This window comes from Cibotium barometz, chromosome 18, assembly GCF_041138505.1.
Source record: "Cibotium barometz isolate CiBa-2024 chromosome 18, ASM4113850v1, whole genome shotgun sequence".
Taxonomy (NCBI): domain Eukaryota; kingdom Viridiplantae; phylum Streptophyta; class Polypodiopsida; order Cyatheales; family Cibotiaceae; genus Cibotium; species Cibotium barometz.
The window spans coordinates 9,357,311-9,381,748 of NC_141063.1; the positions used below are offsets into that span (position 1 = coordinate 9,357,311).

Genomic DNA, 24,438 nt, shown 5'->3' on the forward strand with positions numbered 1-24,438 from the left:
TCAAACATGGTTTTTTATATAGTTAAAAACAATTTGACCTAGGAATACCCATGTCGCCTAGGAACATGTTGAAGAGAGGTGAGCAACAAGGCATTAAACAAGCCCCCCCATGAAAGGGATCACAAGGAGATAAAGGGAGACCTTATCCAATAAGTGTGAAATAGGACAATTGTAAAATTTGAGCATCAAGTAAACACCAAGGTGGAAAATGCAACAGTGAGAAATCCTCAATGAGACTAGTTCATTAGCATCTAGAAAAGCCACATCTATAACTAAACCTACACTTTAGGTTCCTTTTTTTAAAGAATGTTTTTGTGATGGTGTCCTAGCACAAAAGTGATACCTTTCAATTTCAAAGGCACATAGTTGGAGCTTGTTAATAAGGCTTATGGTGCACATAATGAAATGACAACTTGGTGGCATGGTAACTTGATGGCTACTCATCATCATCAACAAAGGCTTCTCGATTTTAAATGTCTTTTCTTTGCAATACTGTTTGCTAATAAAGTTGGAAGGCAAAAGTTTATTCAAGAAGATTATGGTGCTCATAATGAAATGATGGCATAGTGCTATGGTGACTTGAAGGTAACCCTATGAAGCACTTTAGTTCCAAATGTCTTATCTTCACAATTGTGTTAGGTATTATGTATTATAGAAATTAATTTTTAATAAAATAATATTTATTATAAATGCTATAATGATGGCTATTTAAATAGTTGATGTAGAGAATTGACTTGGAAAAATATAAATGAGTCATACATTAGAAAAAGGCCAAATGCATACACACGTGCCTCAATCATGTCATTAAGCATGAGGATACATGAGACACATGTGAAGAGTTTGCACGGTTGTGTTATTGAGAAGAATCCTTCTAGAATTCCTATATAAGTGAAGAGACTTCTGCTATTCATGATGTTGGGCTTTCATGTGGATGCAACTCTTACCTCATTCCATATGGAATAGATAGATAGATAGATTGATATCTATCAATCTATGCATCAATTAATCTATCACACAATCCTTTGTGACTTACCTCTTAAAGTCATTTAAGAGGAAAGAATAGTGATAGTAGTGTTCTTCATCACAATGCATTCAAGGAAAGCCTTTGCAATATCGAACGTAACAACAATAAAACTTGTTGATGATTCTCATCATATTTAAGCTAGAGATGACGTTCACATCATGACTTGCCTCTTAAAGTCATTGATATTCTCAAGAAAAGGTTCTTCAAAGTGAATACAGAAATATAATGAAGGGCATGTAATAAAATGTAGCGACATCAAAAATTGAACTTATAAATTATCATGAGAAAAATAAAGAGATTGGTAGAAGATTATATCTTAGCTAGTCTTTGGTCCCTAGATAAAAGGGAAATCTTTTGTTGAGGAAGGATTTCCCACTTAAGATAGCATGCACAAAAACATAGGGAGAATGTTGTAATGATTGATAAATGCATTATTAAGTTGGATCTAATTTTTTTAAAGGAGAATGATACCCAATTCAAAGGAGAATAAACAAGAAAAGATCATAGGTACAAGGATATTAAAACAAAATAAAGGCCTTATTTTCACTCTATTATAAACAATCTTGAATGCAAAGACAAGAACATGAAAATTAAATTAATTGTTTTTTTTGCGTGCTTGAAATGCAAAATTGACTGTGTAAACTTTTTAGAGCTTAAATATAGTTTTTTGGTAATGTAAACAGTTTTGAGATTAAGTGCCAAAATTTATGTCCATTTTGGTGATAAAGGTTAGAATTATCATGTAAATCCAAGATAAATGTCATATTTTATAGATGCCACAAAGCATAAAAAGAGATTTGCGGATATACATAAGTTTTACAACAAGTGGACAAATGCCTTTAGGTTAGCTTGATCCTAGAAATTGGGTGCTCCATTACTAGCCCAATAAATTGATAAAGTTGTAAGAGGCTATACTTAAATCCCATGGATCGATGCATATAGAGCCCTTGCATAGATAGAGCATATGCATATGTGTAGCCTATGTATAGATGCTATGCATAGAGCCCATACATAGATAAAGCATATGGATATGTGTATAGCGTATGTGTCACCTATGAATAGTCCCATTCCAAGAGCCTATCCATATATAGAGCATATGCAAGATACACATGAGTCTACATATAGAGGCAATGCTTAGAACCTATATATAGAGCTTATGCATAGAGCTCATACATATAGAGGCAATGCTTAGAACCTATATATAGAGCTTATGCATAGAGCTCATGCATGTGTGTAGCATATATGCATATAGAGTCTACGCATAGAGCTTGTACATAGAACCTAAGCATAGCATATATGTAAGACCAAGAGCCTATGCATAGAGCTAAGGTATAAAGGCTATGCTTAGATCCATGGGTCCATTCAAGAGGAGAAAGGGGCTTCTACATTAGTAATGAATCAGCTTTGAGATATGATATGCCCTTTATTGAGGAAGAGTTAACACATGCATTATTTAGCATGGGGCATTGGATGTCATCACAAGCTCTTGCAACTACACAAAATAATTTTCCCATTGTAATAATAAGGCACATGATGTGACTCATTGTTACAAGAATGACCCATTAAAGCACAAGTGTGGGCATTATTGCACAGTGGCCACTACTATAGAGATTGCCCCAATAAAGATTGTACAACACATTCTTCATATGAGGGGGACTCCCAGGAAACTATGCCAATGTTCCCCCTCATGATCTCCTCTAGTCTAGGGGAGGAAACATGGTCTAGCTAACACACTATGTAGGCAACAAAACTCTTTTGTAACATGTATAGGCCCTAAAGAGGTTGTTCTAAAATGAACAATGCAAAAGAATAAAAGATAATGAAAATAGAAGAAAATATGGACTCATCACTTGACTTTCAAATTAATTAACACATTAAATTATTTACAAATTTTTTGTCTCCTATTTGAAATTAAGGTAAACTAATGCCATTGCCATTATACAGCCCCTTATGGAATGAAGTATATCTATAGTTGTGACTCACCAATTTTTCTAAGTCGTATGTAATTTTTTTGAAAGGTTGTAATGACAAGACAAGGGCTACCCCAATGATTTAAAATCCTTCACTTTTATGGCATGGAATGAGACAAGAGTTACATCCACATAGAAGCCCAACATTTTGAATAGCAAAAGTCTCTTCGCTCATATAGGACTTTTAGAAGGATTCTTCTCAATAATACAACTTTGCAAACTTTGTTACATGAGTCTCACAAATATCCTCATGGTCAATGACATAACTACAATAACATGATTGAGGTACGCATGCATTTGGCCCTGTTCTAATGTATGCCTCTTTTCCAAGTCAATGACATAACTACAATAACATGATTGAGGTACGCATGCATTTGGCCCTGTTCTAATGTATGCCTCATTTGTACTTTTCCAAGTCAATCCTCTTATTTAAATAACTCATGATTGAGGCACGCATGCATTTGGCCCTTTTCCAATGTATGACTCATTTTTACTTTTTCAAGTTAATCCTTTTATTTAAATAACCATCATTATAGCCTTTATAACAGTTACTATATTATTACAACTTTTATTCCTCTAATACTCACAATACATATGCAATAACATGATTGGAAAGATAAGACATTTGGAACTAAAGTGCTTTATAGGGTAACTGTCAAGTTACCATACCACCATGTCATCATTTCATTGTTGTGAGCACCAAATTTTCTTGGAAAACTTTTTCCTCCAACTTTATTTACCAAATGCTATTGCAAAGAAATGACATTTAAAATCGATAAGCCTTTATTGATGATGAGTAGCCATCAAGTCACCATGCCACCAAGTTGTCATTTCATTATGTGCACCACAAGCTTCATTAACAAGCTCGCACTATGTGCCTTTGAAATTGAAAGGTACCATTTTTGTGCTAGGATACCAACACCAAAAAAAAAAAAAACTTAAAAAAGGGAACCTAAAGTTTAGGTTTGGCTACTATTGTGGCTTTTCTAGATGCTAATGAACTAGTCTTATTGGGGCTTTCTCATTGTTTCATCTTCCACCTTACTGTTTACTTGATGCTAATGAACTAGTCTTATTGAGGCTTTCTCATTGTTTCATCTTCCACCTTGGTGTTTGTTTGATTCTCAAATTCTACAGTTGTCCTCTTTCACACATATTGGACAAGGGTTCCCTTCACCTCCTTGTGATTCCTTTCGTCATGGGGGGTGCCTTGTTGCTCGAATCTATCTTGGGTCCACATGAGGTCTTTGTGAGGCTACTTCTCTTTTCCCCATATAATTGACATCCAAGAGCTTCCTAGGTCAACTTGTTCCTAGGAGACATGGGTACTCCTACGTCAAATTGTTCTTAACTATGGTTTAAGTGGCCAAATAAAATATACCAACCATGGGTAAACTCTATGAATAGATAAACCCATCTAAGGAACGAAATTCATTAACGATTTAAGCCACATGTCAAATTTACGGTCTTAAGATTATAAAACTTGGGATATAATTAAACTTGATGTATTGTAGCTATTGTAGTTGATTGGAGAGCTTCTATAACTTTGAGTGAAATTATCAAGCAAGTAATGTTCCATGAGTAAAGGCTAGAAACATTGAAGAGATATTAACTTGATTACCTTCATAATCACAATTATTAACCATCCATGCTCTATCGTCTCTCTTCATCTACAACACTCACACATGCATACACATGATTTACAGGAGGAAATCATTAGATGGACTTACCTCCCAAATATGCTCCTCACTTCACTAAGCCACCCCCAAGCTTGAAACTTATGGATGCATGCACCACTAGCACAAGGCCCTAAGATCATAAGGCCACCTCCTAGTCATACCACCATGGTGCACAACCCAAACCACGCGCATAGTACTAGCCTATAAAGCTTGGCAGTCCTAGATCCACCCTAGGGAGCCTAGCCTAGATCTGCCACTAAGTTATGAGTCTACCCTCCCTTTCTTATAGGACTCTAGTGTTATTTTTATTCATACACTAAGTTATCAGCCCACCCTCCCTTTCTTATAGGACACTAGTGCTATTTTTATTCATACACTAAGTTATAAGCCCACCCTCCCTTGCTTATATAGGACTTTGGTGCTATTTTTATTCACACATATGGGATAACATCATTTAAATGAGCACTTTCATTTATGAAAGTAGAGCATAGCAAATAGTTAGTGTGTGACAATGTAACATGGTGGAAAAATGGTTCGAAATTGTTTTTGGTTGTTTCCCTTGCTTTTTTAATATTCGTCAAGTTATCGTTTTTAGAACATATAAAATCGAAAGTATGTCAAATAATTTTTACTTGTTTATATTTAAAACCTTTATATTACTTATATAAAAACAGTACAGATCTATAAAGCTAGATAATTAATTATGTGATAAATATATTATTTTTTGTAATATTATATATATTTAATTATTATGAAAATATAAATATATTAATTTTTCTTAAATATTATATATTTACTTATTATATAAAATATATATTTTAAATATGTGAGGATATGTATATGTGTGTGTGTATCTATGTGTATTTATATATGTATATATATAAAATACACATACATGTATACTAATATATATGTATATATTTCTATATATGTGTATATATATATATATATGCATGTATGTATGTATATATAAATGTGTGTGTGTGTATATATGTATATGTGTGTGTGTGTGTATGTGTGTGTGTATGTATATATATGTGTGTGTGTGTGTGTGTGTGTAGAGAGAGAGAGAGAGAGAGAGAGAGAGAGAGAGAGAGAGAGAGAGAGAGAGAGAGAGAGAGAGAGAGAATATGGATGGCTCTTTCATACTCTTACACACAAAGTGATCTACCATTTGCTAATTATCAAAAATCTTCTCCTCCCACGTAAGTGTGTGGACTGAGTGTCTCTTGCATTGGCCTTCACTTCAAAGATACCTTTTTCAATGGTATGGAGGGAGGAATCCAAGGTACCTTCAATGAGATCCAAATTAACACATGGCTCTTTCTTGCTAATTAAACTGGCTCTTATTTTCAAGATCATATCATTCATTGATATTAAAGTTAGCAGTTGATTCTTTCTCATGCTAATTAGACTAGCAACAACAACAATAAGCTCATTGATGATTCTCATCATATTCAAGTGAGGGATGACATTTATGTCCTTAGTGCAAGTTGGCCTCTTATAGTCATTGAAGAGGCAAGAATAGTGATAATAGTATACTTCACAATGCATTCAAGGAAAGCCTTTGCAATATCCTTTATATTAAGCATGTTATATCAAACCCATTCTTTCATGAGATGAAGGTAATCCCTTACTGTCAATAGTTAGCTTCTTCCTTCACATTTCCTAGCTTTCGCTTGTCTCCGAGCAAACTACTCACTTTCTCTTTAACCTTCTCTCACCTTGCTCTCTTTGACCAGTGTGTATGCACACATGTACATGCACATGTGTGTGTATGCACACATGTACACGTGCGTGTGTGCGTGTATGTGTGTGTGTACATTTGTGCATGTGCACGTGCTTCCTCACCCAATTTGTGTAAATTTGGTCTATATCATGCCATAATTGATTCAAGCCATGATAAAATGTGTAGTCTCAATCGCACTCCTTCAACAAAGGGGTGTAGTCGCATTTCTATCCGTGTAGAAATGAAAGGATCTAGAGATTGAAAACTTGTGTTTCATGGCTATAAATGTGGTTGGTAATGCGGCTATGGGTTCACAATTGGGACGCGTTCCAACTGCGATTATAATCGTAGTTATAAGTATATTTATAACTGCACTTATAATTACGTTCATAACTGCATTCATAAGCTGTGAAACAAAAAAAAAACCACAAAAATTTAGGGCAAAATGGGGGAGATTAATCTTCCCCATTATGCCTCAAAGATTTACATTAAATTTAAGTATACATAATTAAGAGCACATTAAGAACGTAAAGATCCTCATAATATTTAAGAGCATAGAAAGATATTATATTTAAGTATGCATCATTAAGAGCACATTAAGAAGGTAAAGATCCTCATAACATTTAAGAGTATTTACATTTAATATCAAAATATCAAAAGCCCCATCCTTACACTCAAGAAACTCTTGAGGGAATGACTAAGGGTTTAGGGTTGACAGGGCTTGCATCAGAGAAGAGGGAGCCTGCGAAAAAAAAAACCCAAACTCAAAATAAAAGAACATATTGTAAAACTCAAAAAACCCTAACCCTAACACAAGAAAACACCCTTACACATAGGAAATCTTTACCTACTTGCAAGAGAGGATGAGGGAGAGAATGATGAGAGGGCCTGCACGAGAGAATTGGGAGAAGATGTGCTTTTCAAAAGTTGAATATTGAAAAGAGGAGAACTGTTCTTAGGTTTATGTTTCTTTGCCATCAATATAAATTTTATCCCAAAGATGCTCATTTCGACACATATATTGACATACGAATCGATGAAACTACCGATGCATATACCAAGGCCCGTAAGATCACGTAAGCTCACATGTTTGAAAGAAACTATCTCACTAAAAACATTGGTAGAAAATATTGATAATGGGGTAGATCTATTGTAGAGTGATTTATCTTCAGATTTAGTGTTTTAAAGTCCTAGATACCATATCATTATATGTGCTCATGTGGCAACACCATGGATTTCTCCATTGGAAGTCTTTGAACCGTGTGCAATTATGTTCTGTAGAGTTTACAAGCATGTAGTGTAGAGAATCCAATTTGTCGCCTTGTTTGTTTTCTTACATTTGACCACCTATGCTAGTGCCAACATTTCAATGTGCATGCCATAGTCTTTTAGAAGGGCTTGAAAGGCTACTTCACAACACATGATTAATACAACCAAAGGCATGAAAGCCTAAACTCAAGTGAATTTTTATGTTGTCTACATAGTACACGTGTGAAAGGGAGCTGTGAGCGCTCGGTTTTTCAACGACGTGTGTGACCCGTGACCCTATGGAAAAACTACGATTTCAAAATGTTCACACTGCGGTGAGATAGGCAACATTGCGCATCTCTGGCTTGTTGCCTTTGCCTCGCCACCACGTCCTAAGAGACCTGCAGCATATCATGAAGCAGCCCATAATATGCATGCTGCTGGTGGCAGCCTGCTGCCTCCTCTCTCTTCTTGTGCTCTCTCGTGGAGCTCGCACTCTCCCCTGTTCTGGTAATCCTCTTCTTAATCCTACTCGATTAGGTTAATCTAGTCTGTCTAATGATTTCACTTCATGTTTAAGACGGAATGATTGATCATTCTGAAAGCGTTCGGGTTGTCGCAGGACAGAAGATGGATGCTTCGAGCGATGGTATTAGAGAGGTCTCTCTCTCTCCCTCTCTCTCTCTCTCTCTCACACACACACACTATCTTAACACGCGCGCGCGCACACACACAGAGACAGGTTTATTAACACAGCCTTTGCATCGTGTTTGAGCCGCAGTTATCGCATCAACGTGAGCTGCTCGTAGACCACGAAGATTACATATGCGCTCCGAAGTGTGGATCTCAAACCCAGAACTCGGCATCCCCACCCTGACACGCCCTAGCTTCATCTCACGAGCAAACCAGCCTCAACGCACGAAATCAGCCTCCACAGAAACCTTTAATCACACTTATTATTGGGCCCTTGAAATGGTAAAGTGATGTATATGAGCATATTTTGTGTTTCCCTTTTCAATTCCCTTTTCAATACCGTTGCCTTAGCTCAAGCCAACCTAAAAGTTATATAATGCTAAACACAAGTTATAATTGCTAAACATTTTTCATCTTTGGTAGTATTCACTACTAAAAAAAAGTTGAAATTGAAAAATTCCACTTGCAATTTGCATTTCTTTATTTTTCTTTTCAAACTAGAATGCTTGGGTAGCCTTATCCACTTATACAAGTGTGCGAGTGTGCTCGAACAAACTAGAATGCTTGCGTAGCCTTATCCACTTATACAAGTGTGCGAGTGTGCGAGTGTGCTCGAACAAACATGAAGTTGAATTCATACTAACACAGAACATTCAAAGATAAAGCATTGTCCATAGCTACTGCTGATGACTTCGTTGTGTCATGTGTGCACCTAGTTGATGTATAGGAATGTAAGTTTGACAATAAATGAACAAAAAGTAATGGGGTGCACTTCATTATTACAGTGCAGAATCGAATTATGTGCACGTGGTATAGTGAGTATTGTGTTTGTATTTCTTATGTTGCATGTATTCAATTTTAAAAGGATATACAGTGTTTGCATTCTACTTGAATTTAGAGTCGTTCAAGTCTTGTAGTAGTGAAAAAAGGGTATGGCATGGGGATGAACATTTCGAGCATGGGTAACTATAGGATCTTCAAATGTCAACATTCTATGATATGTGAGAACATCACGTACGCTAGTCTTGGTATGAATGCTTCTTTTATCACGAGGATGAATTTTATTGAGAGTGTTGCTCCATGTGCCTTGTGTCCTGTTATGGCATATGCTAATGTTAATGGAAATGTGGACTTGTAGAACCATATACCATTGACAGTTCTTTTGGCATGCTTCGTATGACGTAGTGTTATTGTGCTTTGTGTTGTGTCAATTTTGACACATATTGCTACAGCTATTCATTAGGATCTTCAAGTATTTCCTCTACGTTGCATGATGCCATGTTTGCTACTCCGATTGTGTCGAGTCAATGTTCTTGATCGTCATACACTTGACACCTACTACAACTTTAAGTATTTCGTTGAAGTTGATATCGCCAATCTAGTGCTGTAAGAAAGGCTCATTGAGGCCATTGGTTTTCAAGCTGACTGTGACTATATCTTTTTTCGAGAGCAAATTTGTGAGCATTATGTGTTTGTCTATAGCATCCAGTAATAGTGCACTTGCTAGCTTCACATTAGTCGTGCAACTTTCGCCTATCCACTTCATTGCCAATCTTTAATTCATTGAGTATGGAGTAATGCTTGGAAGGTGGGCAATGTGGGTGCCACCGCTCACACAACATCATTAGACACACATACTCTTATGATAGAGAAGAGTAAAAGAAGCACTCTACCACAAAAGCATGTAAGCAATCCCTCTCTCAATGTGCACACGTCCACACAGTACACAAGAGAGTCTTACAACACAAGAGAGAAAAATAGTAACTCTAGTTTGGATAATGTGATTATATACATGACCACCTTTTTACATGTGGCCTCCCAAGAGTATGTGCGTAGGATTCCGATGGTCTGCAAATATTATATACAAGGTAGTTTCAGGTTATAGATTTATCCATTACCCATATCTCCTTATGTAGAAGCTTTTTCCTATTGCTATCTTAAGGTTGAAGTTGGTTGATTTTCCTTTGGTTGCTTCACTTTGGCAATTTAAGTCATGTGTTATGACTCATCCTTGGGTCCTTGTCTTGCCTTGATACCCATTGAATTAGGCATAATTGGTGTAAACTTCACTTGCTACATTAAGCCCTATTTTTCTTGATATGACTTGTGCTATAAGGTAGTCTCCTAGGTTGCTAATGCACTTTGTTATGTGCCTTAGGCACACAAATTTTGGTGTAGCCTTGATAAAACATTTGGGCCTCTAACAGTTGCCATTGTACCCACTCCTCGTTATGGCATATACCACTTTTACTTGCTTCTTTTATGTCTTGCCTAGCTTAGTATTTCCAAGGTGGTTTCTTAAATTTTGGTATCCAGAGGGTAGAGTTTCCAGGATAGAATCCCCATGCTTTAAGCATTTCCATGTGATAAAGTCCTTATGCTTTAAGCAATGTTCTTTCATGCACTACTACAAAGGGGTATAGCCACATTTCTATTCGTGTAGAAATCAAAGGATCTAGAGATTGAAAACTCATGTTTCATGGTTATAAACATGGTTGGTAATGTGGCTATGGGTTCACGATTGGGATACATTCCAACTACGGTTATAATTGTAGTTTTATAAGTATATTTATAACTACGCTTATATTTATGTTTATAACTGTATTCATAACCTTGAAACAAAAAAAAAAAGAAAAAAATTGGGGCAAAATGGGGAAGATTAATCTTTCGTATTATTCCTCAAAGTTTTTACATTAAATTTAAATATACATAATTAAGAGCACATTAAGAACGTAAAGATCTTCATAATATTTAAGAGCATAGAAAGATATTATATTTAGGTATATATCATTAAGAACACACTAAGAAGGTAAAGATCCTCATAACATTTGAGAGCATATAAATATATTATATTTAATAACCAAAATACCAAAAGTGTATTTATGATATATATATATTTTATATTCAAAAAGAGGAATCATATCCTCAACCATGAGTTCTAAACAAAAACAACTATCCTAGAGTGCCCTATTTGTCTTCATCGTCAAGCTCCTCTTCATCATCATCATCATCATGCTCCTCCTCATCATTATCCTATACAAAATAGAAAAGAAAGAAAAGAACTATAATTTTGTTATAAAAGATAAAAGAGAATATGAAATAATATTAAATTCACCTTAATAAGAGCTTGAACTATGACCCCCTTTTCAAGAAGCCATTACCACGTTTCTTTCTCATTGTGTCTTTGACAATAACCATATTCTTCTTTTGTTGGTGAGAGCGATTACCTTGTGCTTTTTCTATGAAAATAAATTAATCATCTTATGTAAAATCTAGCTTGTGCTTTCTTTTGATGGTAAGAGCAATCAGCTTGTGCTTTCTAGGAAAATAAATTAATCATCTTATGTAAATTTGAGTCAAATTATATGCATAAGATGAAGAGATGATGCAAAAAAATGTGTTAACACTTTTAAATTTTGAGTAAAGGTGGTTTTCCTACCCAAATCATAGTGTGAGGGGCCCATCGTAGCCACTTTGTGCTAAGTTGTTGCCTTTTTTATGCATCCCCTTGTAGGGCAAGTTTCCCACTTGAATCATAATGTTATGGTTCAAGTGGATTTCCCACTTGAATCATAATGTTATGGTTTAGGTGGATTTCCTACCTGAATCATAGTGTGTGGGGCCCATCATTTGCGCTAAGTTGCTACCCTTTGTTATGCATGCCCTTGTAGGTTCTATCTAAACTACTTCTTGGTAATGCTTCACTCTTTGTTAGCCTTGTAATTATGTTTTGGGTGCCCCGAGTCACTTACTCCCAAGCGGGGCCTAGGGAAAAAAGGCTTGGAACTATAAAAGCCAATTTCTCTTATAACTCATTCTCCCACTTGTGCAATAGGAGTGGACTATTCTCTCTCTCCCTCTCTCTTGCAACTCTAATCTAGCATGTGTGGTGTGCTTAGGGTTAGGGTTTGGACGTGATTAGTGCTAATCACTTGTTCCCTCTTGCTCGCTCTCTCTCTCTCTCTCTCTCTCTCTCTCTCTCTCTCTCTCTCTCTCTCTCGATTAGGCTAACCAACACGATCCTCTTTCGCATATCCCATATGATCTTCGCGAGAGAGCTTACATCACCCGTTGGATTAGAGCAACTACCTTGGCGTGACAACAAGTGCGGGAGGACGACAGTGAGACAAGCGGCTATGGTGGAGCGCTTGAGCCTGGCTCAAGCTCGGCGAATAGACAACTTCCCACGACGCGTTAGGGTAGGGTTTTTTAACATCTTTGGCACCGCTATCGGGGAGCGCCATTCGCTACTTGTCTACAATATCTTTGATTCGAATCTAAGAGAGCCTCCATAGCCCGGTGCTAGGTAAGCTTTTTGGCATGCGGTTTTTTTATTTTTTGTTGTATTTTAATGTTTTTCTTGGTTATTTTTTATGTTTTTGTTGAGATACATGTATAGCTTTGTGTTTAGATTAGGATTATCACTTGTTTGAGTGAAAAAACTTGAGATTTGGGTGATTAGAGAGCCTAATCAAGAGGGTTTTGCTTAAACCTAGACCATTTTTCTTAAATTTTAGCTTAATCTTTTTTATTTTGCTTAATCCCTTTACAATAGTGGTTTTTGACTAATTTAGAGATAATCTAACTAAACTAAAAAATATTTTTCTTAATCCCACTATTAATCACCTTTTAACCCTTTTCTTTGCCCTCTAATTACTCCTAATTGTTGGTGAGGAGTTTAGGGATGGGGATTTAATAAGTAGATTAGCAATGTTTAGGCTAATCCAATGATGTGCTTATCCCCAATTAATCCCTTTAATTAGGTCTCTAATTAAGCCACTCAAAAGAGAAAAAATTAGACAAAAGAGACCAAATTAGTGCTAATTCTTACTAATTAGGGTCTAATGGGAGTGAAATAAACATAGATTTGGGTCAAGGCCCTTGGGGTTTAGAACACTAATGCCACTCCAATTAGTCTAATTACAAGTAATTACGCTTAATTTTTTGATTTTTTGCTCTCCTTTGAGTCCACTAATCATAATAACCAATAGATTAGTGATGATTCATAAAAATTAAGAGATAGTTTATGGTTTTTTTAGGTTTTTTGTTTTATTAGTGTTCTATCTAACAATGCTAACCTCAGGCAACCTCTAACTTTAGCCTTTTCCCACCTACTTGCATTAATGAGGGGATCTTAGTTGTCCTCCACTCACTTCCCTCTAATTTGAAATTCAAATTTCAAAAGTTACCATGGCCATTTCATTCTTGAATAGTCACCTTCTAAATTGTATTAAATCTGACTTAGCTCTCTCTTACAATCAGCGCTGCTCAGTGCATATATATAGTGTTTACAATGAGGATTTAAAGTGGCATTAATGCCCTATTGAATCTCCGTGGCAGCAATACGCCTAGTGTATGTTAATGAATTCTCCTAATGTATGTTAGCACCACTAACACCTAGCACACCCAGTGGGTTGAGTGCACCGAGACGAATGGAACCCATTTTCCATTAGTGTGACTAACCATTGTACCCACTCCTCGTTATGGCATATACCACTTTTACTTGCTTCTTTTATGTCTTGCCTAGCTTAGTATTTCCAAGGTGGTTTCTTAAATTTTGGTATCCAGAGGGTAGAGTTTCCAGGATAGAATCCCCATGCTTTAAGCATTTCCATGTGATAAAGTCCTTATGCTTTAAGCAATGTTCTTTCATGCACTACTACAAAGGGGTATAGCCACATTTCTATTCGTGTAGAAATCAAAGGATCTAGAGATTGAAAACTCATGTTTCATGGTTATAAACATGGTTGGTAATGTGGCTATGGGTTCACGATTGGGATACATTCCAACTACGGTTATAATTGTAGTTTTATAAGTATATTTATAACTACGCTTATATTTATGTTTATAACTGTATTCATAACCTTGAAACAAAAAAAAAAAGAAAAAAATTGGGGCAAAATGGGGAAGATTAATCTTTCGTATTATTCCTCAAAGTTTTTACATTAAATTTAAATATACATAATTAAGAGCACATTAAGAACGTAAAGATCTTCATAATATTTAAGAGCATAGAAAGATATTATATTTAGGTATATATCATTAAGAACACACTAAGAAGGTAAAGATCCTCATAACATTTGAGAGCATATAAATATATTATATTTAATAACCAAAATACCAAAAGTGTATTTATGATATATATATATTTTATATTCAAAAAGAGGAATCATATCCTCAACCATGAGTTCTAAACAAAAACAACTATCCTAGAGTGCCCTATTTGTCTTCATCGTCAAGCTCCTCTTCATCATCATCATCATCATGCTCCTCCTCATCATTATCCTATACAAAATAGAAAAGAAAGAAAAGAACTATAATTTTGTTATAAAAGATAAAAGAGAATATGAAATAATATTAAATTCACCTTAATAAGAGCTTGAACTATGACCCCCTTTTCAAGAAGCCATTACCACGTTTCTTTCTCATTGTGTCTTTGACAATAACCATATTCTTCTTTTGTTGGTGAGAGCGATTACCTTGTGCTTTTTCTATGAAAATAAATTAATCATCTTATGTAAAATCTAGCTTGTGCTTTCTTTTGATGGTAAGAGCAATTAGCTTGTGCTTTCTAGGAAAATAAATTAATCATCTTATGTAAATTTGAGTCAAATTATATGCATAAGATGAAGAGATGATGCAAAAAAATGTGTTAACACTTTTAAATTTTGAGTAAAGGTGGTTTTCCTACCCAAATCATAGTGTGAGGGGCCCATCGTAGCCACTTTGTGCTAAGTTGTTGCCTTTTTTATGCATCCCCTTGTAGGGCAAGTTTCCCACTTGAATCATAATGTTATGGTTCAAGTGGATTTCCCACTTGAATCATAATGTTATGGTTTAGGTGGATTTCCTACCTGAATCATAGTGTGTGGGGCCCATCATTTGCGCTAAGTTGCTACCCTTTGTTATGCATGCCCTTGTAGGTTCTATCTAAACTACTTCTTGGTAATGCTTCACTCTTTGTTAGCCTTGTAATTATGTTTTGGGTGCCCCGAGTCACTTACTCCCGAGCGGGGCCTAGGGAAAAAAGGCTTGGAACTATAAAAGCCAATTTCTCTTATAACTCATTCTCCCACTTGTGCAATAGGAGTGGACTATTCTCTCTCTCCCTCTCTCTTGCAACTCTAATCTAGCATGTGTGGTGTGCTTAGGGTTAGGGTTTGGACGTGATTAGTGCTAATCACTTGTTCCCTCTTGCTCGCTCTCTCTCTCTCTCTCTCTCTCGATTAGGCTAACCAACACGATCCTCTTTCGCATATCCCATATGATCTTCGCGAGAGAGCTTACATCACCCGTTGGATTAGAGCAACTACCTTGGCATGACAACAAGTGCGGGAGGACGACAGTGAGACAAGCGGCTATGGTGGAGCGCTTGAGCCTGGCTCAAGCTCGGCGAATAGACAACTTCCCACGACGCGTTAGGGTAGGGTTTTTTAACATCTTTGGCACCGCTATCGGGGAGCGCCATTCGCTACTTGTCTACAATATCTTTGATTCGAATCTAAGAGAGCCTCCATAGCCCGGTGCTAGGTAAGCTTTTTGGCATGCGGTTTTTTTATTTTTTGTTGTATTTTAATGTTTTTCTTGGTTATTTTTTATGTTTTTGTTGAGATTCATGTATAGCTTTGTGTTTAGATTAGGATTATCACTTGTTTGAGTGAAAAAACTTGAGATTTGGGTGATTAGAGAGCCTAATCAAGAGGATTTTGCTTAAACCTAGACCATTTTTCTTAAATTTTAGCTTAATCTTTTTTATTTTGCTTAATCCCTTTACAATAGTGGTTTTTGACTAATTTAGAGATAATCTAACTAAACTAAAAAATATTTTTCTTAATCCCACTATTAATCACCTTTTAACCCTTTTCTTTGCCCTCTAATTACTCCTAATTGTTGGTGAGGAGTTTAGGGATGGGGATTTAATAAGTAGATTAGCAATGTTTAGGCTAATCCAATGATGTGCTTATCCCCAATTAATCCCTTTAATTAGGTCTCTAATTAAGCCACTCAAAAGAGAAAAAATTAGACAAAAGAGACCAAATTAGTGCTAATTCTTACTAATTAGGGTCTAATGGGAGTGAAATAAACATAGATTTGGGTCAAGGCCCTTGGGGTTTAGAACACTAATGCCACTCCAATTAGTCTAATTACAAGTAATTACGCTTAATTTTTTGATTTTTTGCTCTCCTTTGAGTCCACTAATCACAATAACCAATAGATTAGTGATGATTCATAAAAATTAAGAGATAGTTTATGGTTTTTTTAGGTTTTTTGTTTTATTAGTGTTCTATCTAACAATGCTAACCTCAGGCAACCTCTAACTTTAGCCTTTTCCCACCTACTTGCATTAATGAGGGGATCTTAGTTGTCCTCCACTCACTTCCCTCTAATTTGAAATTCAAATTTCAAAAGTTACCATGGCCATTTCATTCTTGAATAGTCACCTTCTAAATTGTATTAAATCTGACTTAGCTCTCTCTTACAATCAGCGCTGCTCAGTGCATATATATAGTGTTTACAATGAGGATTTAAAGTGGCATTAATGCCCTATTGAATCTCCGTGGCAGCAATACGCCTAGTGTATGTTAATGAATTCTCCTAATGTATGTTAGCACCACTAACACCTAGCACACCCAGTGGGTTGAGTGCACCGAGACGAATGGAACCCATTTTCCATTAGTGTGACTAACCAATTATCCAAAGATGAAGAATAAAAATCAGAATCCTTTAGATTGCCAAGCCCGAAAAAATTATGCGGATTCATGTATTTGATTTCTAGTACTACTACAGCTTTCGGATGAACCTCCTTATAGTCAGTATAAATTTGTAAAGAATAAGCACTAAGCAGAGTCCACCAATGAGTAATAGGGTCAGGGCATGCTGGTGCTCGAAGCCAAAATTCATCATCCCATTATACGGGTTTATTGGCTTCAGCATGCCCCCCTAGGAGTCATTTAACCCTATCTCGCGGAACCATTGTGTGTTTCGTTGGGCGTTCTATGGACTCTCTATCAGCACTCCTTTCTTTTTCCCTTTTGTTATAGCAAGACGAGTATAATTTAGTAAGAATTGGTTAATTTCATCCCAGTATATTACGAGGTAAAAGGGGTAGAGGCTTTAGATAAAGAATGAACTAATTGTTATAAATATTCCGTCCCGCGAAAATAATCTTGTTGATAATTGTACAAGCTATCTCCCTTTAATTGCTGCATCCGCCGATTAATCACGCTTTCTTTATCAAGTTGGTTTGCCAATTGATTGGATTGGAGAATCAGGTCATCATTTGATTTACGGAGGAGTTGGAGTAGACTAGCAGAACTGGCAGGAGTATTTGATGACGAAGTTCCCCCCACCGAATGTAAAACTTGTTGGCGAAGGTCGACAACTTGTTCACTCCTTTCTTTCAATCGATGAGTTAAATCTGTAGTACTTTGTTGGAAGCGTTCCACTTGAGCTTTGTGGTCCTTATGAGCCTTCATCAAGTCTTTCTCTATGGCGGTTTTCTCCTGTCGTAGCGCCTTCACTTGCTTCCACCACAGTTCTTGAATGACCTTCCCCTTGGTTGGTCCTTCTCCAACCAAGGTCTATAAAGAGTTTGCCCTTTGCATCAGCTGCTCTTTCTCTTTAGATAGCTCTTGAGTTTCATCATCATACTCCTTAAGCTCCTAGCGGAGGGAGTTGCATTCATCTTGTGATATCTGAAGCTCATTTTGTATGGTGAATGCATGCTATTGAGGAGATTGAATATCCAAATTAAGCAAAGGGGTATCACTAAGTACAAGTTGCTTTTTCCCATTGGGATCCGTCGTCTCCTCCACTGGCTGTTTAGACTCTATAGTGGCAAGTTTTAATTTCTTTTCCAGTAGTAACACTTAGTTTTGCAACTCCGCCACTTGTCTTTTAAGCTTTTCCTCTTTCGTAGAAGTTCTGTGGTTTGGTAGATTGCCCAAATTTGGCTGGGAGCTTGTAGCAGCACTTGTAACATGGTTGGCTTCCTCTTTAGTCGTGTTACCTTCATCATCATTTTGACTTAGGACATTAAAAACTATGCAAGACAATAGCTTTGCAGGTAGGAGGCAGTTGCTCCAACGCCTGAAGAAGATGTTTCTTCATCTCTGTATATAATTTATCCATATCTATGAGCCCTTTAAGCTCCCAACTATCCCATTCTTCTGTCATTACTATGATTACCTCAGTATCTTTCGTCTTCAACATTAATGGGAGCCTGGGCAGTCCTTTTCCAACGCCTGAAGAAGATGTTTCTCCATTTATGTATATAATTTCTCTATATCTGCAAGCCCTTTTAGCTCCCAACTATCCCATTTTTATGCCATTACTATGATTACCTCAGTATCTTCATCTTCAGCATCAATGTGAGCTTGGGCATCACATTGGGATTCATACATATGCTTCTAAACTTTATCTACATTGCAGATGAACGGATCTACCACAAATGGCAAGGTGAGTTGTTACCACATTTTTAACTCTCTCTTCATCCTGAGTTCTAGCGTCTGTGGCAACTTGCAAAGTCTCATGCTCCACCCATTGTTAGATTAATCCTGAGATCTATCATTGCAATTTGAGCCTTTTCGCTTTGTTTTTTTTTATTTCTCAAGTTTTGCATTATGTGCTTGCAACTATGTGCTTGCAACTGGGCTTGTAAATCCAAAATTTGCAGGGTTTTATCATGGCGCTCTCCCTGAGCATTACTCAGAGATTCAGCCATTTCTTCCTTTTTAGCAAGAATAGAGCTCAACAATGTACTTTAAGATTCTAGCATTTGTTATGTTGTCATGCTTTTGGCCTCTACATTTGCGAGTTGTGCTTGTAAATCAAGCTCCCACTGTTGTGTCACCAAATCAACATGGGCAATGTGTGTCATGTACTCCGCTAGTTCTTTCACCTAATCTAGGCAGATTTCACATGGAAAAGCTAGAACACATAGAACACCAAGATTGCCTCATTCAGTTGACGTCTTCTCAAACTTTGTTTCCTCTTATTTTGGAAGCACTTCCGTTGTGAGATCACATCAGTAATGGCAGGGTGAATAACCTCTGTTTACATTACTTCTAGATTTTCCTGTTGAATAGGCTAGTTTGTATGGATACGAATGGGATTATCCATATTATGTACAGCTTCGAAAGGGTGAGCTTCTTATGTTTCTATTGTGAGGTTAACGGCTCTCCTCCTCTCTTATTGTGAGGTTGATGATTTCACTAGGGCGCTCCTCCATTGTAGCTCCTACTATATTTTTTAATAGTTTGTCAGTAGGAGCATCCCTCGCCAAGCCACACAGTCGCTTCGCATATTTTGCAGAAACACGATGAACTTTACTATGTTTCTTTCATTCCCTTGCCACCACTAGAAGTAGGTCAGAGGAATCTTCCCTAATAATAATAGTGGTGTCAATCGCAATGCCTTCAGGCAATGCCAATAGTCAAGAGGCATCCGCATTCCTTGAAGAGCAACCAAATATGGCACAAGTTGATGGTGGAAAATGCCGGCCCAAGGATTATTATCCCCCTTTTGAATTGTTAAGAGCCATCCTCCCACCCTTCTGGAGACATAAGAGAGCTTGTGTAAGGGAAAACATTTCTACCCCATAAACTTTACTCGGGATCAAATCTCCACATCCTCACAGCCTTGAATTAAAAACTCGGGATCAAATCTCCACATCCTCACAGCCTTGAATTAAAAACTCTTTTACTTGAGGGGGGCGTAGTTTTGGAATGACCTTCCCCTTGGTTGGTCCTTCTGCAACAACCAAGGTCTTTAAAGAGCATGCCCTTTGCATCAACTTCTCTTTCTCTTTAGATAGTTCTTGAGTTTTTTCCTCATACTTCCTAAGGTGGAGGTGGAAGGAGTTGCATTCATAATGTGATATTTGAAGCTCCTTCTGTATGGCAAATGTTGTCGAAGAGATTGGGTATCCAAATTAAGTAAAGGGGTAGATGATGAACGATCTACTTCATCCATATTTCTACTACTCTTCCTCCGCGGCCTTCTTGGTGGCTTCTGCAGCTTACGAGCTCTTCTTGTGTTGGGGGGTGGCGGAGCCTGTTCTGTAATTGTTAGCTCGTGGTGTGGCCTCTTAGCTGGTGGGGGGTTAGGAGAAGTAGATGGAGAGGGTAATAAGGTGACTGTAGCATCTAGGCCACTCAGCTGGATTGCACGGGGCAACTCCTCCCATCCAGCTACATGGTAGAGTACTTTTGTAAGCAGGGTAGCAGCCGCTAGCTTCCCTTGGGGGTTGGAGCAGACTGCATGCAGTTCTCTGAAAAGGTGATATGCCCAGTTCACCATCTGGACTTGGTGGACCCGAGCCAAAGGAGACATGCTACAGAGTGACTGAAACGGTTTGTCCACCTGGTGGTGTGAGTAAGAATTATAATGCTCGTGTGGGCATGACAAGATCATCCTGTGCAACATTCACCCATTCAACACCAGACCTCTGGTGAGCTTTGATGCATTGTTGAGGTGGACACATGACTGATTTATTGTGGTATTCTTGGATGATATATTGATTTATAATAAAACATTGCGAGGGCACATAGAGCATCTCAGGACCGTCTTACAGGTTTTAAGACAAGAGAAGCTCTATGCCAAGGAATCCAAGTGTGATTTCTTTAAAACGGAACTTACCTATCTGGGTCATGTTATTACTCGTGATGGAATTCGCGTAGACCTAGAGAAGGTGTAGGCATATGCTCACTTATGGTAGTGCTATGTGTGAAATTGGCTTAACCAAGGGCATTTTTTCTCATGTGGTTTTTTCCCTTGGATATCAAGTGTGAAAGGACACTCTATCCATATAATATTTTGTACTTCTATATTATATGGATGTGACACACATGCAAGGGTTGACTTGCATTTTGTGGCTACCACACTTTTTGGCTCTCTCTCTCTCTCTCTCTCATTTCTGTGTGAGCTTCTTTTTCCTGCACCTAACCCTAATTTGCAGGTTTCTGTGTGTGAGTCCAACACCAACAGAAGGTACACGAATTCCATGAATGGCCTATTCTGAAGACTCTATGGCAGATCAAGTATTTTTTGGGATTTATTGGATTAAAAAAAATATATTCTAAGGTTACGCCAAGGTCCATTGACTCAACTCCTTGAGGAAAAGAAGGGCAAGCATAGTCCTATAGCGCTGCCTGCTCCGCCCGCCGCCGCGTCTGGTTCCGTCCGCTCTGGGAGCTGCCCACATGTCTGTGTGGCCCGTCTGTACCTCCGCGATGTCAGCTGACTGTTCCTACACCCTCGCCTGCACCTGCTGCACGGACATTTCAAGTTCCGCGCTGCGCCTCCACTTGCTCGTCTGTACTGCGCAACTGACACAAGCCCCGTACCTGCATGTGCTCACGCCGTCTGCAGTGCCTTGTGCCACCCAGATCCCAAGCCCCGTACCTGCTCATCCGACAGCTCCTCGTGCTCGCCCGTACCTGGCCATTTCAAGGACATCAACTCCTTTGCAGGTATTTTAAATTCAGATTTTTTTTTAAAAAAAAAAGGGGGGGAACATTTTCGTGGATATCTTCCATAGGACGAAGGCAAGAAAATGAAGGAATTTGGGGGATTGCCAAAATTTTCCTTCGCATGGAAAATTGCAGGAGGCATTACATGTATTTGATGCTGTTGCTTTGGTTGGAATTTGGGAGTTTTTCGAATTAACCTCAAAATCAGCAAATTAAGACTCCCTTGTTTGCAGAAATTTGGGGCTTTTGTGAAAATTGGGCAATTGACTGCACATTGAAGCAATTGCAGTGCATAAAAAATGGGGCTTTTCAGATTGGAGCATGTAATTGGGGATTACGGCAGTGATTTGTCGCATATGTATACACATTGTGTATAATTGGACAATTTGGTGCAGGTTTACACTTGCTTCAGTTTGCAGGCAAATAATTTGCACAGGACATTTGGTTGCCTGGTAGTGCATATTGGTGCTTGGTTTGCTTGTAGGTATATTTTGTTGGCATGGCTCAAAATGCTACAGATGTATTTGGTGTGCTCACCCAGGAGAACAAGTTGGATGGATCTAACTACTCCTTCTGAAGTTTCATGATCCGTAATTTGCTGGTAGCCAAAGGGCTTTGGGCATCGTGTGTGGTGATGACACACGCCCACTTATCATATAGGCAGCAACGCCTCAAAGGGGAGGTGCTCAAAGAGCTCCTGAGGTAGAACCTGCTCCCACACAAGAGCAGAAGAGATGGGACTCTAGGGATGCACAGGCCATATCCTTGATAGCCCTTTTAGTGAAAAGGACTATTATTCCACACATTCGGCATCAAAGCTTGTATAGGACACATTGGAAGCAATGTATCAGGTACGCAACGAGGCAAGAGTTGCTTACTTGAAGAGGCAATTGGATCTTCTTTCTATGGATGAGGGTGACTCCATGGTAGATTATCTCACCAAAGTGAGATTTGTAGGAACAATTGCTCAACATTGATGAGGTTATCCCAGACAGACAGTTGGTCACCAACACTCTTCATTCTTTACCACCTTCCTACTTGGGCTTTCACACCTCTCTCAACCTCTTTATGAGAGTAGGTGGTGATCTCGTCACTTTTGAAGAGCTGGTGGGTTTACTCTTGCAGAAAGAGCAAACAAGAGTAAACTTATCTAGCAACCGTGGTGGAGACAAGGCATTTATAGCCAAAGATAAGATTAAAGCAAAGAGCTTTAAGCATGGGTGACAACAGTCTAGTAAGGCTGGTCATGGACAGTCCTCTTCTGGTGGTGAAAAGTCTGACAAAGGAGATGCAAACAAGCCTACAAAGAAGGGCAAATATCACTACTGCCATAAGCCTGGCCATTACATCAATGAATGTAGAAAGTGGATTTCAAAAGAGAAAAAGAAAGATGTAGGCAATGTAGTAGCATTCTCTTCTGATGACAAAGCACAGCAATCGGCTAATGTAATTTAGGAAGAGTACACTTTTTTGGTCACATGCACTAGTGACACACCAAGTGCTTCAGTCAATGATGTGTCTTGCATTGCATCTGACAGACAGGATGTATCATGGTATTTTGATAGTGGTGCTTCGAGCCACATCACTTCATGCAAAGATGTATTTCAGCACTTGGTTTATGCTTCAAATTGCCGCACTGTATCATATACAGATCATACCATATATCCAGTAAAGAGAATTGGCAATGTCATACTTATTGCAGCCAATGGCACCAATATATGTATGAAAAATGTGTTGTATGTTCCAGGGATAAATAAAAATCTGCTCTCCATCTTAGCCATAAACGATCAAGGTTTAAAGGTTGAATTTGAAGATGGGAAGTGTTTGGTAAGACCCATCAAAGGGTTATGAAATAGTCACTTTTTTTGGAACACGATACAAAGGCTTGTATAAGCTGGACAGCTATGACAAGCGTACTTATGATGCAAATATAGTGACTGCCCACACTCCTGCTATGCATCATGTAGAGCTATGGCATGCTCGTTTTGGGCATGTAAATTTTTGGAGTTTGATGCTTTTGCAAAAGCATCATATGGTTGATAATATGCCACCTCTTGAGTCTCCAACAAGACATGTATGTGAGGGGTGTATTTTGGGAAAGATGCAATGAAAACCATTCCCCAAGGATGGAGCTGTTAGAGCTGAAAGTAAATTACAGCTCATACATAGTGATGTATGTGGTCCAATGCGGACACCATCCATAGGGGGCATCTTTCTTTCGTCACATTCATTGATGACTACTCCAGGTTTGCTTGGGTTTACCCCTTGAAAGCGAAAGCAAAGGTGTTTACATGCTTTCGACACTTTGTAGCAATGGCTGAAAATATGTGTGGATGTAAAGTCCAAACACTCCGCTCAGTTAGAGGTGGAGAATACATGTCAAATGCATTCAAGGATTATATGCTTCAAAAGGACATCAAACACCAATGTACTGTGCCTTATACATCGCAGCAGAATGGTGTAGCTAAGAGGAAAAATAGATCTCTCATGGAGATGGCAAGATGCATGGTGAAAGCACAAAAGTTGGCTCACAATTTTTGGATGGAAGCTATAATGTGTGCCACTCACGTGTTGAACAGGTGTCCAACAAAAGCTTTGAAAACCATAACACCATTTAAGGCTT

At 37.9% G+C, this 24,438-nt stretch overlaps 1 long non-coding RNA gene across 3 annotated transcripts in view; it reads left to right on the forward strand.

Annotated features, from left to right (window-relative positions):
- Positions 1-8,747, forward strand: part of LOC147628894 (uncharacterized) — a 62,215-nt gene extending 53,468 nt beyond the window's left edge. The window contains exons 1-3 of one of the 3 annotated variants that reach the window (XR_015267992.1): positions 7,948-8,160; positions 8,278-8,310; positions 8,432-8,747. This is a non-coding gene — a long non-coding RNA (uncharacterized LOC147628894). Of the gene's footprint in view, positions 1-7,947; positions 8,161-8,272; positions 8,311-8,431 lie in introns of those variants that run through there. The other 2 variants (XR_015267989.1, XR_015267991.1) reach the window with 2 other exon arrangements.
- The last annotated feature ends 15,691 nt before the right edge of the window (positions 8,748-24,438 follow it).